The sequence below is a fragment of the Podarcis pityusensis genome, assembly GCF_964106645.2.
Source record: "Podarcis pityusensis genome assembly, chromosome: 4".
NCBI classification, from domain to species: domain Eukaryota; kingdom Metazoa; phylum Chordata; class Lepidosauria; order Squamata; family Lacertidae; genus Podarcis; species Podarcis pityusensis.
Genome location: NC_138027.1, coordinates 68,064,970 through 68,080,435, shown reverse-complemented (window position 1 = coordinate 68,080,435; position 15,466 = coordinate 68,064,970). Strand labels below are relative to the sequence as shown.

Genomic DNA, 15,466 nt, shown 5'->3' with positions numbered 1-15,466 from the left:
TGAGAGCTTATTATAAACGCACACCCATGCTGTGCAACTGTGAATTATCATTTTCCAGATGAGCATCCCCACCATGCTCTTCAGTTTGAGGTGGTATATGTGGGCTGGCATTCCTAAAGGCTCTATTTAATGTACCTGTTAAACGGCTTTCTTGCAGAGCATGGGGAAGATACACCATGCAGAAGTTTACAAAGTCTAAGCTTTGTATATCCCATCATGTGTTGATGTGAACCAGTGACAGTTTATTTTAGGACTCAATAATGTTTAGCCTTGAGATAGATGAAAACTTGTGCAATCTTCCTTTGCCCTTTCCCCCAAGTATCAGGACTCAAGCTTTATATATTAGGTTGGATTGTCACTATCGGACAGACAAGTTCAAGGGATAGTGGATGCTAGTTTTGCTTGAGTTTTTTCCTGTCTTGGAAAGATTAATGAGCTGCAGTGGCAATACCTTGAAAGTAAATATAAGACAATATCTGGGACCAAAACATAATGGGCACCACTGAAATTATGGATTTGGGATGAGAATGAAGTGAGTGGGGTTTGGCTAAAGCTATTGTTGAAAGAGTTGGCAGAAAAGCTCAGATTATCAGTCCTTGCTCAGTTCATGGAGTTTGTGGTGGTGACTAGGTTGCTCCCTATTATGTGTGAGTCTCTTGTGGCCTAATCTCTTTCCTGCTGACGTTTTTCCATGTTTAATTGCTGTAGTGGGGGGCGGGGCGGATATGGGACAAGCATCCACAGTGACCTTCAGCATTGAGTGGCTTCTAGGAAGACTTCTTGGACATGTAATGGGGCTTCATCCTTCTTACAAAGCTTGGTTCTGGACTAAAAAGCAAATAATAGCTCCTTCCTTAGGAAGTAGAAGAGGTCACCTTTCCTGGTATCAGCGTCAAGTTAACCAGTCAGTAGTTGCTTGGGTCTTCTCCCCACACCCTTTTGAAGATAGGGACAACATTTGCCCACCTCCCCTCTGTTGGGACCTCACCTATTGTCAACAATTGTAGACAGAGGCTCTGAGATTACATCTGCAAATTCCTTAAGTAGCCATGGATGCAGTTCATCAAGCCCTGCAGATTTGAATTCATTTACAGTAGTTAAGGGTTCCATTTCCACTTCTTTTCCTATCTTGGGCTGCAGCTCTCTCTCTCTCCCTGCATCCCTTATTATCAGCATGCCTATTCATCTCAGTGGGTCTCCTCTGAGTAGAACTCATGTTGGATACAACCCAGAACTAGCACATGTAGTAAGTTATTATTGGTGGCTGTTATAGAGCTGTGGAACTCAGAGTTTGTGCTTTCCTTCAGATTTCAAGAGTGTAAGTATCTTTTGAAAGCATTAAAATGTATAATAGTTTTTCTTTCACAAAGCACCTTTATTCTATGTATTCTTCTTTAATGAAATGTTTTTATTGCAAATTGATCCAAGTGTGCTGACTGGGTTCATGGCCCATTCATGTGATGGAAAATAGTTTGTGATACCACTTATGCAATCCATTAACTAAGCCTACTAAGGTACGACAGGAAAAATAGCATGTATTGTGGATTCTTTTATAGGCAGTTGGCAGCTATTTCAACTCCAACCAAGTATATGATTTAACAGCTGAAATTCTCCACAAACAAGGAAAGAAAACAATTTTAGTTGAATGATTATCCCAAATCAGCTTTATAAAGTCAAGGGGCTGGGGAGAGGTTTCTTTCAACTTCTGCAAGTGAATGTAGCTATTCTATTTGGCTATTCTATATAGCAATTAAAATGTATTTTCTTCTGGAGATTTGCAGACTATGGGTGCACAAACACTATACCCTCAAAGCACGTTTCTACTCATAGAATTATGGGCAATGTAGCTTAGCCCTCAAAGTGTTACAATCCTCAGCAACCCTTAATAAACTACAGTGTCCAGAATTCATTGAGTTGGGGATAATGTCCTTCAAATGTGCTTGTAAAGTATAGTGTGTGCACAGCCCTGGGTTTCATTCTTTCGTCATGTTCAGGCAGCAGGTTCCTGAGCCAGCCATAGTTGAGCATTTTAAAGTTCCGTTGATTGCAGCAAGTGTGTGTTAAAAATTTCCATGAATGGAGCGTCATTAAAACAGCTTAATGGTGGCTAGTTCCTGCGGTATGCTTTTCCATTGCGTCTATACCCAGTACTTTATGAATCCAATGCAAAATTGGTTAACGTCTGGAGATTTCCAATTCTGTGTTGCACGTAACTTAGGTGTTTCTAACAAGCTGATAATATTTTTCTTTCATGTTTGTTCTCTTATCATATATTATTTCAGTCTCAAACTGCTCTCTATTAAGCATTCAATTTCTTTCAAATGATTGGATTGTGTGCTACTTCTTCTGTGTAGTGAAGCTTTCCCTGTTAGTAACTATAGAAGAGATAGCAAACAGAATTGTGTAGATGTGTATATTCTGTGGGGTTTAAAGTGATCATTGCAATCCTATCATGTTTCCATAATGTTGCTAGGTTCAATGGGACTTGCTCCCAGGAAAGTGTGTACAGGATTGCAGCCTAAATCTTGTTGTAGTATTTTCTTCAGAGTTAAAACTGGAAGAACAATTTACTAGAAATATGCTTCTGGAAAATTATTGTTTTGTTTTAATCTAATTAAGGGTGTTTAAAAATTAAACACATGCATATGCACACACGTACAGAATTACTTTTTGAGTGTGTAAGAGTTAGCGCTAGGGATGAACAGAACAAAAGAGATTCTGCAGTCGTTCAGTTCTGGAAATATCTGTATACTGGGGATGATGGAATGATACACAATACAAAGATAAGAATTACTTTTACAGATGGGGATAGAAAAGGGAATAATGCAGAAGTTCAGCAAGAGACTTGTCTGTGGGTGAGAAGTCTGAGATCACAGAACCTTTTGTGAGTTACTGAGTAATGTTTTTTCTTGCACTACACACCACCAGTGGTGCAGTAATGTGCAAATTACTGTCTTAGATTAATTTGCCATGAAGTTGCTCAGAGTTGCTTTCTAGAACCCTGTGACCATAATAATCCTGCTGTATTGGACCAACTTGGCACATACAGTAGTATAGCATTCTGTTTCTCATGGTGGATTGATTTTATTTATGTATGTATTTATTCATGGTGGATTTATTTTATTTATGTATGTATTTATTCATTACGTTTCTCATATGCTTCTGAGAAGCCTATAAGCAGCTCATGAATGTGATATCCCTCTTCTATTGTTCCTTTCAAACAACTGGACTTACTGGCATGTTGCCTCTGAATTTAAGAGCCTGCACATTGCCACCACAACTAGTAGCCAATGGTAGATTTATTTTCCAGTTAAGGGATCTAAAATGGCAATTCTAATTCCACTTGCCTGGGAAGAAGCCCATTGAATGCAATAGGTCTTACTTCTGAGTACACATACTTAGTATTGCACCTAGTAGCCATTAGCATGCTTTGTGTCAATGAATTCCATAAACAATTATTATGTGCTGTGTGGATAACTATTTAGTGTGTCCTGAATCTTTTGCTGATCAGTTCCATTGGGTTTCACTGACTTCTATCATGAGAGATGGGTACAAAAAGTTTCTCCTCACCCCAATGCATACTTTTTTTAAACTTCTGCCATGTCCCCTCATACTGTATCCTTGTGGTTCCACTTTCAAGCCACCCCCAAGTCTACCCCAATTATTTAGTGATTCCAGTAATCATAGTTAACAAAGTACCATAATTCCGGAATGCTGTAAAGGAGAGCAAAAGTCAGGCATTTTCTAACCTCTACCATGACATCTGGCCGGAATCTGTTGCTAAATATAAAATTCCCTGTCTGTATTTCTGACCCCCGCTCTGACACATCAAATCTATTTGAAGTGTGCATGGGTTATTCTTCTTTTACCACCTGTGAAATAATACGTTCTTGATGTACCCAAAAGAAGCCATAGGGATTCCTTAGAATTTGTCATCATGCCAACAGGGGCTAGGAACATCAGGGCTCGGGGTTTGACCAAACATTTATAGTCATTGCCTCCTCTTTAGGACCAACCCAAGGGAGATAAAGGCACTGGATACAAAAGTGCAACTGGAAGCACTGGAAGCCATGAGAAACAAACAGCTCCTTGTCTACCCTGTCTACTGGCTGCTCAGATGTGAAACAGGCTGTTGCCTCTTTGTTGCCCATGTGAGACCTTGGTTAAATGTATCTCAATGCTTGCCTGCTGCAAGGCAGAAAATGAGCTAATTCCTTCTCCAACACAGCCTCCAGTCCCCCCGCCCCCCACAACAATCTTTGCCATGGTGACAAAGGGCCGTGTCTTTCTAGGCCAGAAGGTTCATTTTACAAAGGATTGTGAATTCATGGAACCGGGCACAATCCACCTGGTCTTTGATATTCCATAGCTAGTGTTGCTGAAGTATGAAGGCAGAGATCAGTGCATATAACCATCAGTTGGTAAATGGATCTGTGCCACTCTCCAGTTAACCTCAATTTGGTTATTTATGGCTTGACTGAAAGCCTTTGCAATGTTTCATTTCTAGAAACTAGCTATTTTGGCTCCTGAGCAAGTAATTCACATGCCTTTTATGGCCAGCCATAAAAGTTATGACAATTACACACCACAAAATTAATAATGTTCATAATAAAAACAGGCTGCTCTTTTAAATGTTTGTAAAAGGTCAGAGTTAAGTCATTAGCCAGATATTGATCGGTATAATATAAACCCTCCTTAAAATTATTATCCTTAGTCTGAAAAGCACTAATAATTTTCAAGAAGGATGAAAAGAGGGACTATAGATAGTGCAAATTAATAAGCAGAATAATATGCTATAAAGTGAACATTGTGACACTTCAGAAATGTTCAGCAAGAAGCAAACTATATAAATGCAGTGTGCAGGTTGCATTTATTCCATGACATATCATGTCAAATAATGTATACTTTTCATTCCTGTAGTAAACAAGGGTTTTATATATTCAACCCTAATGTAGTTTTGCCCCTGGCTGAGATTGAATGGCAATAGAATCCATTTTGATATATGGGGTCATGTTACTGTAATCACTGAGGGCTACTTCACACACCCAGCAGAAGCAAGTCAGGCTTGCCACTGTGTGTACTCAATCGGTTGCTGACTTCCTGTCATGGCTTCCTGTCAATTGTAACTCTACAGTAGAAGCATTCAAAGAGTCATAGAATTGTGGAGCTGGAAGGGACCCCCTCCAATGCAGGAAAGTCAACTAAAGCATCCATGGCCTCTGCTTAAAAACCTCCAGTGAATGAGAGTTCACCACCTTTCAATGAAGTCCCTTTCAGGCACACATAACATAACTGAGCAAACCCTTAAAAAATGTAATATGTGATGTGGCCTTATATTTTCCATTAGGAAAAGAATGGCAAAACTGTGTCCTATCCTGTGGGTTATGGCGTGAAGCTTAAGGGAAGCTGACTGCAATAGGAGGAGGATCGTGGCAGACAAGGCAGGATCTGTCAGGACCCTGGACAGAGCATTCTGGAAGGTGCTGGCTGGAGTGTTTTCACTCACATAGGAAGAACAGTCACCTCAGCAGAAGGCTGGGGCCTTCTGAAGGCTGGCTCACCTGGGACCACTTTGGACCCTATCCCAGTTGAGAATTGGTCTGTTGATTTTTTAAAAGTGGTGTTGCCTGATTCTATATCCATTGGCTCCCAGGGCATGCTACCGTGAGAACTTCCTGGGGATGTGTGCCATCAAGTAAGACCATGTTTTCCAGCTTGGAAAATGCCAGAATGAGAAGCTTTAGTTCACCGAGTGGTGCATCCTCCCGCTCCATGTCTTACTCTGAGCTTGAGAGTGGAGAACTCTGGCAGCAAACAGCAAACAAGGGGAATGAATGCTCAAATTTCTTTCAAAGAGGGCTTCAGAATCACTGTACACACTGTCATATCCTGAGTCAGACCACTGATCTATCCCAATACCCTAGCCAATGACTGGCTTCATCCCTCCAAGGTCTCAGGTCCTTTCCAGTTTTGTTACCTGTGATTCTGTTTATTGGAGACGCCAGGGATTTTCTGCATCCAAACATGCTCTCTACCACTAAACAATAGTTTCTCCCTGATGTGTTTAATTGCATGTACTAACACACTTATCCCTTATTCTTGCTGCTCCCTTCCCTCTCTCCAGTTTGTTGTCTCTCTTGTTTTTCAAATCTGCATTGAAAGCTTCATACAGTTAATAGTTTGTCTTCATTGTCCATCAAAATAAAAGTGCCTTCAATTTCTGACAAAAGAGAAACTGTGAGTGAGTCTGACACTTTTAGTTTGGGAGAGATTTTCAGAGATGCAGTGTCACCACAGAAAGACCCTACCTTTCATGTTCACTAACAAACTCACTAACTAAATCTCCAAGCTACTGAAATCAAGGCCTTTGATACTGATATTAATTCCTATGGAGGTAAGTTTTTATGTATAGAGCCACCTAATATGGGCAACGGTACAATGAAAGAAGCTAACATTTGTTTATTTAAAATAATGCTATGCTAATTTTAGAACCAAGGACATTTCAAGGTGGCTCACAGTCAAAATCATAGCAAAATACAATAAAACAAAATTAATAATTACAGAGGTGTGTCAAATTGTCTTGGCAAACTGCTTCTAAGTAAAGTCCCTCAGAAAATATGTGTATTGTTTTATGGGGCAGAAACACCATGAAATGGGCATCTGTAACTGAAGTTTTGAGGAGCTTATGATATGAGCTAAAGGAGGAACAGTTATTGTCAGGGGTGATGCCAAGAGCAGGTCAGTAATAACTCACATGGCATCAGTTAAGTTAACTCTTTATTCAAAGAAACAACCCAACAGCTCTTTGATATTTGTGAGCACATCAGGAAACACACAGTCATCTACAGTGGATCCTTTGATGTCACTTGAGGTTCAGGTGGCTAATGTGGTGCTGAGTGCCTCCTGTCAGCTTGGCTGATGGCCCAGATACACCCCTGTCTGGACAGGGGTACCCTAACTTCTGTTGTCTGTGCTCTGGTAACCTCTATGTTAGAGCACTGCAACATGTTCTATATATGTGGTGCTGCCTCAGAAGATGGTTCATAAACTTCAGCTAGCACAGAATTCAGCTACCAGGTTGCTCACCAGAGCAAGATGGTTTGAACATATTACACCGATCCTGGCCCCGATTGCACTGGCTTCTAATTTCTGGGCCCAAATCAAAGTGCAGGTTTTGACCTATAAAACCTTAAACAGCTTAGGACAGCAAAATCTCTCCCCATATGAACCTAGCCAGGCCCTGCAATCACCATCGGAGGCCCTTCTTTGTGTGCCTCCTCCATGAGAGGTCCAGAGGGTGGTAACACGAGAATGGACCTTTTCTGCGATAGCTCCCCATTTTGTAGAATGTTCTCCCCAGGAAGGCTCACCTAGCATATTCATTACATATCTTTAGGCGCCAGACAAAAATGTTTCTCTATAACTTTGGCTGGTTAACATTCTACAACATTTAAAATGTGTTTGTGAGAGTGGGGTTATTGGTTTGCTTTTGTCTTATTATGTATTTTGTGTTCTCGTTTTGTATTTTTCTGTTGCGATCCTTGGGTGAAGGTCAGTATACTAATGTTAATGATGATGATGATGATGATGATGATGCAGTTCTTGTGGTTCTCTGGCCTGCGACATGAATCCCCTGACTCTACAACCAACTTTTGCATAATATTTATCAGTTTACTAAGCGGCATTCTAGATGGTGATTCCAGCAGTCTCTCTTTTATCCTCTTCATTCTTTTCAACTAGTGCGCATCTGATGCAATGACCTACATTCATATTAAAGTAAAGCAGAAAAACCTTGTTGAAATTGCTGCTTTCACAGCTTGTTTTGCAGTTCATTCTTTTCTGGAGCATTAGAGCATAACAAAAATGGAATCCAATTGCACATTAGGGTATTATTTACCCCCTCCCCGTCTGAACCCAAAACGAACAGAAAACAGAGTCAATAGTAGCCATTCAATCTGAAAATATGCCAATCGAGGAATGAACCAATAATTTAAAAAACCCAGAAAATTTGCGCACAGAAAAGAAACAAAGCTATGGATTTCCTTTAAAAAACAAAAATACACACAAAATAGCTGTGTGAAGGAGAACCAGCCAGTTATATTAAAAATGTGTGATGCTTGGTCACCAGTAGAACATAGCATGCTTTTGATAGAAATCTGGACACATTTCAATTGATTATATATCAAGATGGAATAGCCTACATTATGGGGCTCCAGCAAGAGAAGGGAAATGCTGTACAAGCATCTGACAGTGGTCGTTGTTATAAAATAGACTTTTTGAAAATGTTCATGAAAAGCAAGTTATTTTTCCTGGATTTGGAAACAGTTGAGCTATTAGGGGTCTATGGTAGGTAGGAGTTAGGCAGCATATAAATGAAACTGTACTGATTTCCAATGTAACCCACCAGAGACCTCAGCATTCAGAATACATAAGCAAGTAAGTATGAACTCATTTAATTAAGGCCTTCTCATTAATTCAGCCAGCATGGATTCCTTGGCCGGGGGAAGGAAATGCTACAGTCTTCAATACATCTTGGCGCAGGATTGAAAAAGCCTTTCTGAGTAAAAGTTGCCTTTGACAACAAGCTGCATAAAAAAGACCCCTCATGGGTTGCCCGTTGTCCTGGTAATACACAATCAAGCAACGGCTTTAGTCCTATGCCATACCTACAATACTGCATCTGTGCAGTCAAATGAAGCAGTATACTGAAGTCCTAGTGTTGCATACATTGAAGAAGTGGGGCAAAGAGGAAGGGAGCCCAAGAAAACCAAATGCTAGATAGCCACCTTCTTTGGCTTATGTTGCATAACCCCCAATACATTTTGTTGCCTGAGGTGAATGACATGTATTTTCATGTATAGAAGCTGACCCGGATGATAGCTGAATCTTCTCCTTTGAATCTTCTTTCAACACTAGTGACAGGGCACATCCTGAGAGCAGCAGATTTGTTTATGGGGCACAGGAAAGGCATATGGCAAACACAGCTCTGTCATCCAATACTTTGTCACCATTACCTATCATTCCCTGTGCATGTGCCATTTAAGGTGCCCACCTTACTCTGCCTAATAATAGGGCCAGCCCTGCCCATTTTGGGGGGAATTTTTAAAAACAAAAATCAGTTTTGTGTTACATCAAAATCTTTAGGAACACAAAGGAAACACTCACATGTGTATTGTAGGACTGGTGCTTTCTTTCAGTTTTTTACTCCTGGGTAGCACCAACCCCAATTTCCCACCCAGAGACAAAGACGGGTTAAAGGGGAAAGAGGTGCGGACTTAAAGTGGTAACAGTGATCTGAGAGGGGGGCAGCCAGAGTACAGTCTGCAGTTCCCAGTCCCTCTCCTTGGAAGCTTGAACTGGTGGGGCAAGATGAGTAAAACCAGGTCCTTTGACTAGGCAAAATGGTTGTCCACTTCTGAGTTCGGATCAAAAGAGCAGAATTATTTAAATCAGTACGAGAGAGTGGAAGGCGTAGGAAGTGGCTTTAAAGGGAAAGAAAACACATACTCACTATCTGAGGTTGTCTTAGCAACTGACAAAAAATATGTTCAGTTGACGTGCAAAACCGAATGGGTCATCCCAGGTGATTCATCGAAGACACACAAATGGGAGATGGAAGGAAGCTGGAAGCTTTGCTCTTTTTATCTCTGCAGTTGCAAAAGGGGAGGGCCTGGAGATTAAAAGGTATGAAGGTGATCCACCAATCCAGGAAAGCCAGTTCTACTTAGCATCCTGGAGATCTATCACATACTCAGAGGGGAATTTTGTCATTTGTGTTTGCAAGCTTGTTGAAACAAAGCATGTCAGTGAGGCCAATCTCTTCCTTTTTTCCTGTCAGATAACTGTGCGGGGTAGGGGTTGGGGTGGGGGGAGTGGATTAGGGAAAGGACACCACCTGTGGATGTGAAGATGGGAGGGAGATGCTTTAGAGGTAGCTGGCTATCTCTTAGTTAATGGCATGGTCCTGGTAAAGAGGCATTCTCTTAAAGGGACAGACAGAGGTAGGAACAATATTTGCTTTACTTTCTCCCTTGAGGTATGTTTTCTGAGGTTCTGTTTTGCAGGATTTCCATTGATGCACATAGGCACCATTTGCAAGATTAATGGCAGGGACTGCAGGCTTAGTGCTGCAGAAATCTTACTTTTCACATTTCTCAACTGAAGTCATTTTTTCCTATTGGAAAACTTCCTCTGAAATTAAGGATTTGATTTCCCAATTATGAAACATATAGTGGATGCCCTGTTATACCATGTATCCTTTGGGTGGTTTGCTACTCGAGTGACTAAAATCTCTGTGGTTATTTTTACTTCCCTAATTTATCCTGTTTTTTTTCTTTTAAAAGCACTTCCTTACCTTTCTCTCCTGTGAATTTTCAAAGAGCTTGATAATTCAAGCTATCATACTTCCTTCAAAAAGTCTAAGGTTTATGTATGTAAGGTTTTCTCATTATATTCTCACAAAATTCAGTGAGATAGATCAGGCTGAGGGAAGGGGAATTGCCAAAGACAAACCAATGAGAAGAGATCTGAACTATAACAAAAGATAGGTATATTGGACTATTTTTGGTCTGTACCAATTTTGCCTATGTTTATTTATAAATTTGCTGCATCCTGTTTCCATGCTAATCTGCATTTTTGTACTTTAATTATTTCAACAAAAAAAGCTACATTAAAATTCATATTTTGATATTTTATCATGAGATATTCATTTGAACATATGCATTATTAGTCTCATTTTATCACAGGAAAATGCACTTAATATGTATTCATGGTATGTTTCTGAGCTGAGCACTGTATCATACAACTTGTAGAAGTGTGAAATCTGAAGCATAATCACATTCCGATCTGCCACATTTATTTAGGAGTTGCTGATCAAGCAACCTTAACATAAAAATTCACAAAATTCAAAAGAGCCCTACCTGTAACTTTCCAGTGCAACACAATGCAGCACTTCATTGGTAAAGTTTCAAACTGTGTGTCAACACTAGATTTTTTTTTTTTTAATTGAATGCTATTCAAGTTGTAAAAAGTTCTAGATAAATGTTATTGTTCCACATTTGTTAAACAAAGTGCAGCTTGGTTTTATAAACTCTGCCTGTTCTTTAACTGTATTAGGAATTTGATTGTACATTTACATCAAAGGCAGACATGAAGGGGCTTCTCAGTCTGTTGGTAAGTTGCAAAATAGTTTTTCTAAAGAGAAGGTTCTTTTCGCAGCATATATATGTTAGTATCTCAGAGCCCATTGTTCTGTTCTAATTACAGTGAAAGCATAGAAAGAAGGAACTTAGACATATTTAAAAACTTTGAACTCCACAGACTAATCTTGTGCCACTTTGTAAAACTCATTAAAGTTAGCAGAAACTTTCAGATAATCAAATATGTCTTAAAATATCTATTTTCTCATTTTTATTTTTTGTGCCATGTATATTTAATCCTTGATTAATTCTTAGGCTTTTTTCTCCAACCAACTTTTTCAGAAGATTTTTCTTTGCGTAATCAAAGTGTAACCCTTTAGATAGCTTTTTCCCAATGATACTTGAAAGAGAACGCAATTAGTTCTTGATGTCTGAGCACTTCAAACAGCATTTTATTTTATTTATTATATTTGTATATCTCTCTATGAAGGCTATGTGCGCCTCCAGTGGCAATGCTGAATCTATGAGCACCCCCCTACTATAAACCTGTTCCTTTGGGGGCGTGTACCTCCCACATGAACACCACTCAGCTGTGGGGGGGGGGAGCACCTATTGGGAGAAACTCTGTCGTATGTGGATTGAATTTTAGATGATGATCACAAAATTGTAGTGTTGGACTAGATGATACTCAGGGTCCCTTCTAACCCCCTGGAATGCAGGAATATACAGCTGCCCCATTCTGGGATCAAACCCTCAACCTTGGCGTTATCAGCATCATGCTGTGAGCTATGGGTTAAAGATAAAAGTAAAGGGATCCCTGACCATTAGGTCCAGTCGTGGCGGACTCTGGGGCTGCAGCGCTCATCTCGCTTTATTGGCAGAGGGAGCTGGCGTACAGCTTCCAGGTCATGTGGCCAGCATGACTAAGCCGCTTCTGGTGAACCAGAGCAGCGCACGGAAACGCCGTTTACCTTCCCGCTGGAGCGGTACCTATTTATCTACTTGCACTTTGACGTGCTTTTGAACTGCTAGGTTGGCAGGAGCTGAGACCGAGCAACAGGAGCTCACCCCATCGCGGGGATTTGAACCACGGACCTTCTGATCAGCAAGTCCTAGGCTCTGTGGTTTAACCCACAGCGCCACCCGCGTCCCAGAGCTATGAGTTAGGGGGATGCTTTTGCAAAGGTAGCTCTTTAAAAGGGGAAGGGGGCATATATTGTAAAATTGCAATTCCTTCTTGGATCCTGGCCTAAAACTGCATTCTCCTAAATAACTATGTTTTGATTAAAAATAGCAAATTCAAAACACATTTTCCCAGGCTATTTACAAACCTTTTGGGAAGTAAATCCTGTTTTAAACTTTTATATTCTTTTGTCAACAAGTAGACCTATTTTTCAGTAGTTTCATATGGTCTGCTTGAGCCACCCGCTGCACCCCTCTCCATTCGTGTCACTGCTCCACCCCTGGGTATTTTCTTCCGCCAACCTTGACTTCCCTTGGCAAGCCTTCATCGATTTTTTTTTTCCCCGTAGGAGAGAACAGCTCATAGCTAAATGATGCATGCAAGGGACTGATAGGATCAGACTCCTAATGTATATACTGAAACATTGGCTGGACATAAATCCTGTGAGCATTACTTGTTTCACAAATAAACCACTTTGTATACTTTGGGGGTTGTGATGATACTGTGGTGTAGCTCCAGGTCTTTAAGTGGCTATCCTGGAATACTAGACCAGCTATTAATTTTTCATTTATTTATAGAAATGAATTATTAATGTTGGCTTCTGCCACCACAGTCTAAGATTTTGAAGGTGAGCACAGACAACTCACAGCATGAGCCGAACTGTGAAAATGTTTGTCTCACAGAACCCTGGAAAGGGAAATCATACCGAAAGTGAAGAGGTAATTGGAATAAATGCCTGGAGTAGGGGTTTTGTTTTTTGGTAAATTGATATGAGGGGACATGTGTCATTCTGCCATGAATAAGCCTTTATTTGTCTAACTCTTCTTGTGTATATAACTGCTATCTGCAATAAGAATCTCTGCTTTCAGATTAAATAACAAGGCTTTTGTTTAGTACTGTAAATTATGATTGTACCATGGAGCATTCTCTCAATACCTTGCAAGTTTGGTGTTGTTTTTTTTTTGTAGTAGTAGTAGCAGGCTATTTTCAAGTTCAGTACATGTGTCTTTCCTGAGGCTTTCCCCCCAAGTTGCACAGTAGCTACCATGACAGATGTTTGCTTCCTTAGCAAACTGTTCCACTGGCTTTCTTAGCAGTGAGAAAGGAGCTTGAACAATTTTTCTCCCTCCATATTGCCTTCAGTAGAGAGTAAGGGACTGCTCTTCCTCTTAATAACTCTGATAAATATGTGTTTGTGTATCTTTTTAGTCCCTCCAAATCATGAACTCTCAAGCATTCTTGTGCAAAGTTTTTGATTGTTTCTAGAATACACGAACATTTACTCCTTACTTCTCCCCGGAAAAAAGGCCTTCGTGTTAAAATCCTCACACATTTCTCTGATAATTAGACCCCTGTTGCTTTGTGTATTTAATGCTGCTCCCTTGCCAGCTTTTGGGTGGTTGTTTTTGTGTTGCTGTGTGTATAATCACGAGGCTTTTGCCAAATTTCTGATATAGCGTTCAGAATCTGCTGTGTGTTTGTATTTTCTGTTATGTGGCGTTATGACATGAATGGCGCTCAAGAGTACACGTGTTAATTATTTTCTCCTTGCTGTGTGCACTTACTGTGGCTCTTCATATTGATTCTAGCTGGGTGGGCACAACCTACAAGACTCGATGGGTAGTTCTTACATAACTTAGCATTTTTCATTTGATATTTTTTTTGGGGGGGGGAGTCAATGACTATTCATATGCACAGCCAAAAAGTTCTTATTGTAGTGGAATGCCATATTTGCTAATGAGAATTTAATTGCAGAAAGGACTAATGTATTACAACACCGGGGGCTCTCTGTGGGCCAATCATATCAAATGCAAATATCCTTCAGCCAGGTATCTAAACTGAAGGTTTCAAACTGAGGGTACTGATATAAAGTACAAAAAAGGAAATCAGATAGCAGTGTTGAATCCTCCTTACTACCATGACTATCTCCCCTCCTTACTGCCTCCAGGCCACTTTCCCCTTTTGCCTAGGGTCACACCTGGTTACTGGAGTAAGAATATCTTAGGGGATAGATGGCAGTGGGGGGGACCAGGATACAAGGGGAAGGAATTCAGGACACATATGCCCATCTTGTGCCCATTTTGTATTTTGACCCCTGATAAACCCATGATTGGAACAAGCCTGGATTTAAATACAGGTATTTTGCCATCCAGCATATCCCCCCCCCCCCCTTTTTAGTATATTTCTAGAAAAAAGTTTTGCTTAAAGATAAGACAGAGGGAAACTTTGTTCTCTTGTTTTTCATTTCTTGGCTGTTTCCACATACCTTTATTGCACTGTATTTCTGTGTGGCACCTTACTCTCAAGTGCACTGCGATAGGCTTAATGCGACTAGGACTGTCAATGGGACAGGCATGGTGGGGAGCCTTCTATAGTCTTCAAAGATGAAAGAATGTTCAGAATCCTTAAAACTCCTTCGCATTTTATGAATAGCCACCTGCAATTAAGACAATAATTGTAGAGGATAAGAGAAACAAATTAACACTCACTGGAAAATGTGAAATGCATCTTGCAAACCATTTGTCATGTGTTCAGATAAGTAATAGCGGCATTTGTTTACAGAGAATGATGGAAAGTGAAATTGCTATGCACTTGCAAGCTCTTTTTGATTTTTTAAAAAGCCACCTTCTGTGTATGATGCAATTCCTGAACTGACACATTTTGGGGTCAATGATGGATTTTAATATATTTTTTGTAAGGCTGTTTTTGTGTGTGTGTGTTTTGTTCGCTGCTGTCAATAGCATTTCATTAATATCTGACTGAACAAATGTTCTAAGTCAGCTTTCTTCAACCCTGGGACCCAAGATGTTGTTGGACTACAGTTCCCATCACCCCTGATCATTGGCTAAGCTGGCCTGAGATGGTGGAGGTTGTAGTTTAACAGCATATGGGGAACCAAGATTGAAGAACTGTGCTCCAAGTGACCATGGCAGAAATAAGATTCGGTCTGTGAAACAGAATCTTAGAATTGTAGAGTTGGAAGGCACCCCAAGGATCATGTAGTGCAACCCCTAGCAATGCAGAAATCCTGCCCGCAGCTGTTCCTGGGTGGGCTCAAACCACCAACCTTCTGGTTAACAGCCAGATACACTGACCCATTGCGCCACAGGTTCCCCCCGATATAGTTCACTGGTAGGAACATCTG

General features: G+C 40.4%; 1 protein-coding gene across 4 annotated transcripts in view; it reads left to right on the top strand.

Moving 5' to 3' along the window:
• Positions 1-15,466, top strand: part of FRMPD4 (FERM and PDZ domain containing 4) — a 203,489-nt gene that overhangs the window by 103,800 nt on the left and 84,223 nt on the right. The window contains exon 1 of one of the 4 annotated variants that reach the window (XM_081001281.1): positions 9,625-9,684. The exons of the other annotated variants lie outside the window; for them this stretch is intronic. The gene's annotated coding sequence lies outside the window, so the exon portion shown is untranslated. Of the gene's footprint in view, positions 1-9,624; positions 9,685-15,466 lie in introns of those variants that run through there. 4 annotated transcript variants of the gene reach the window in all.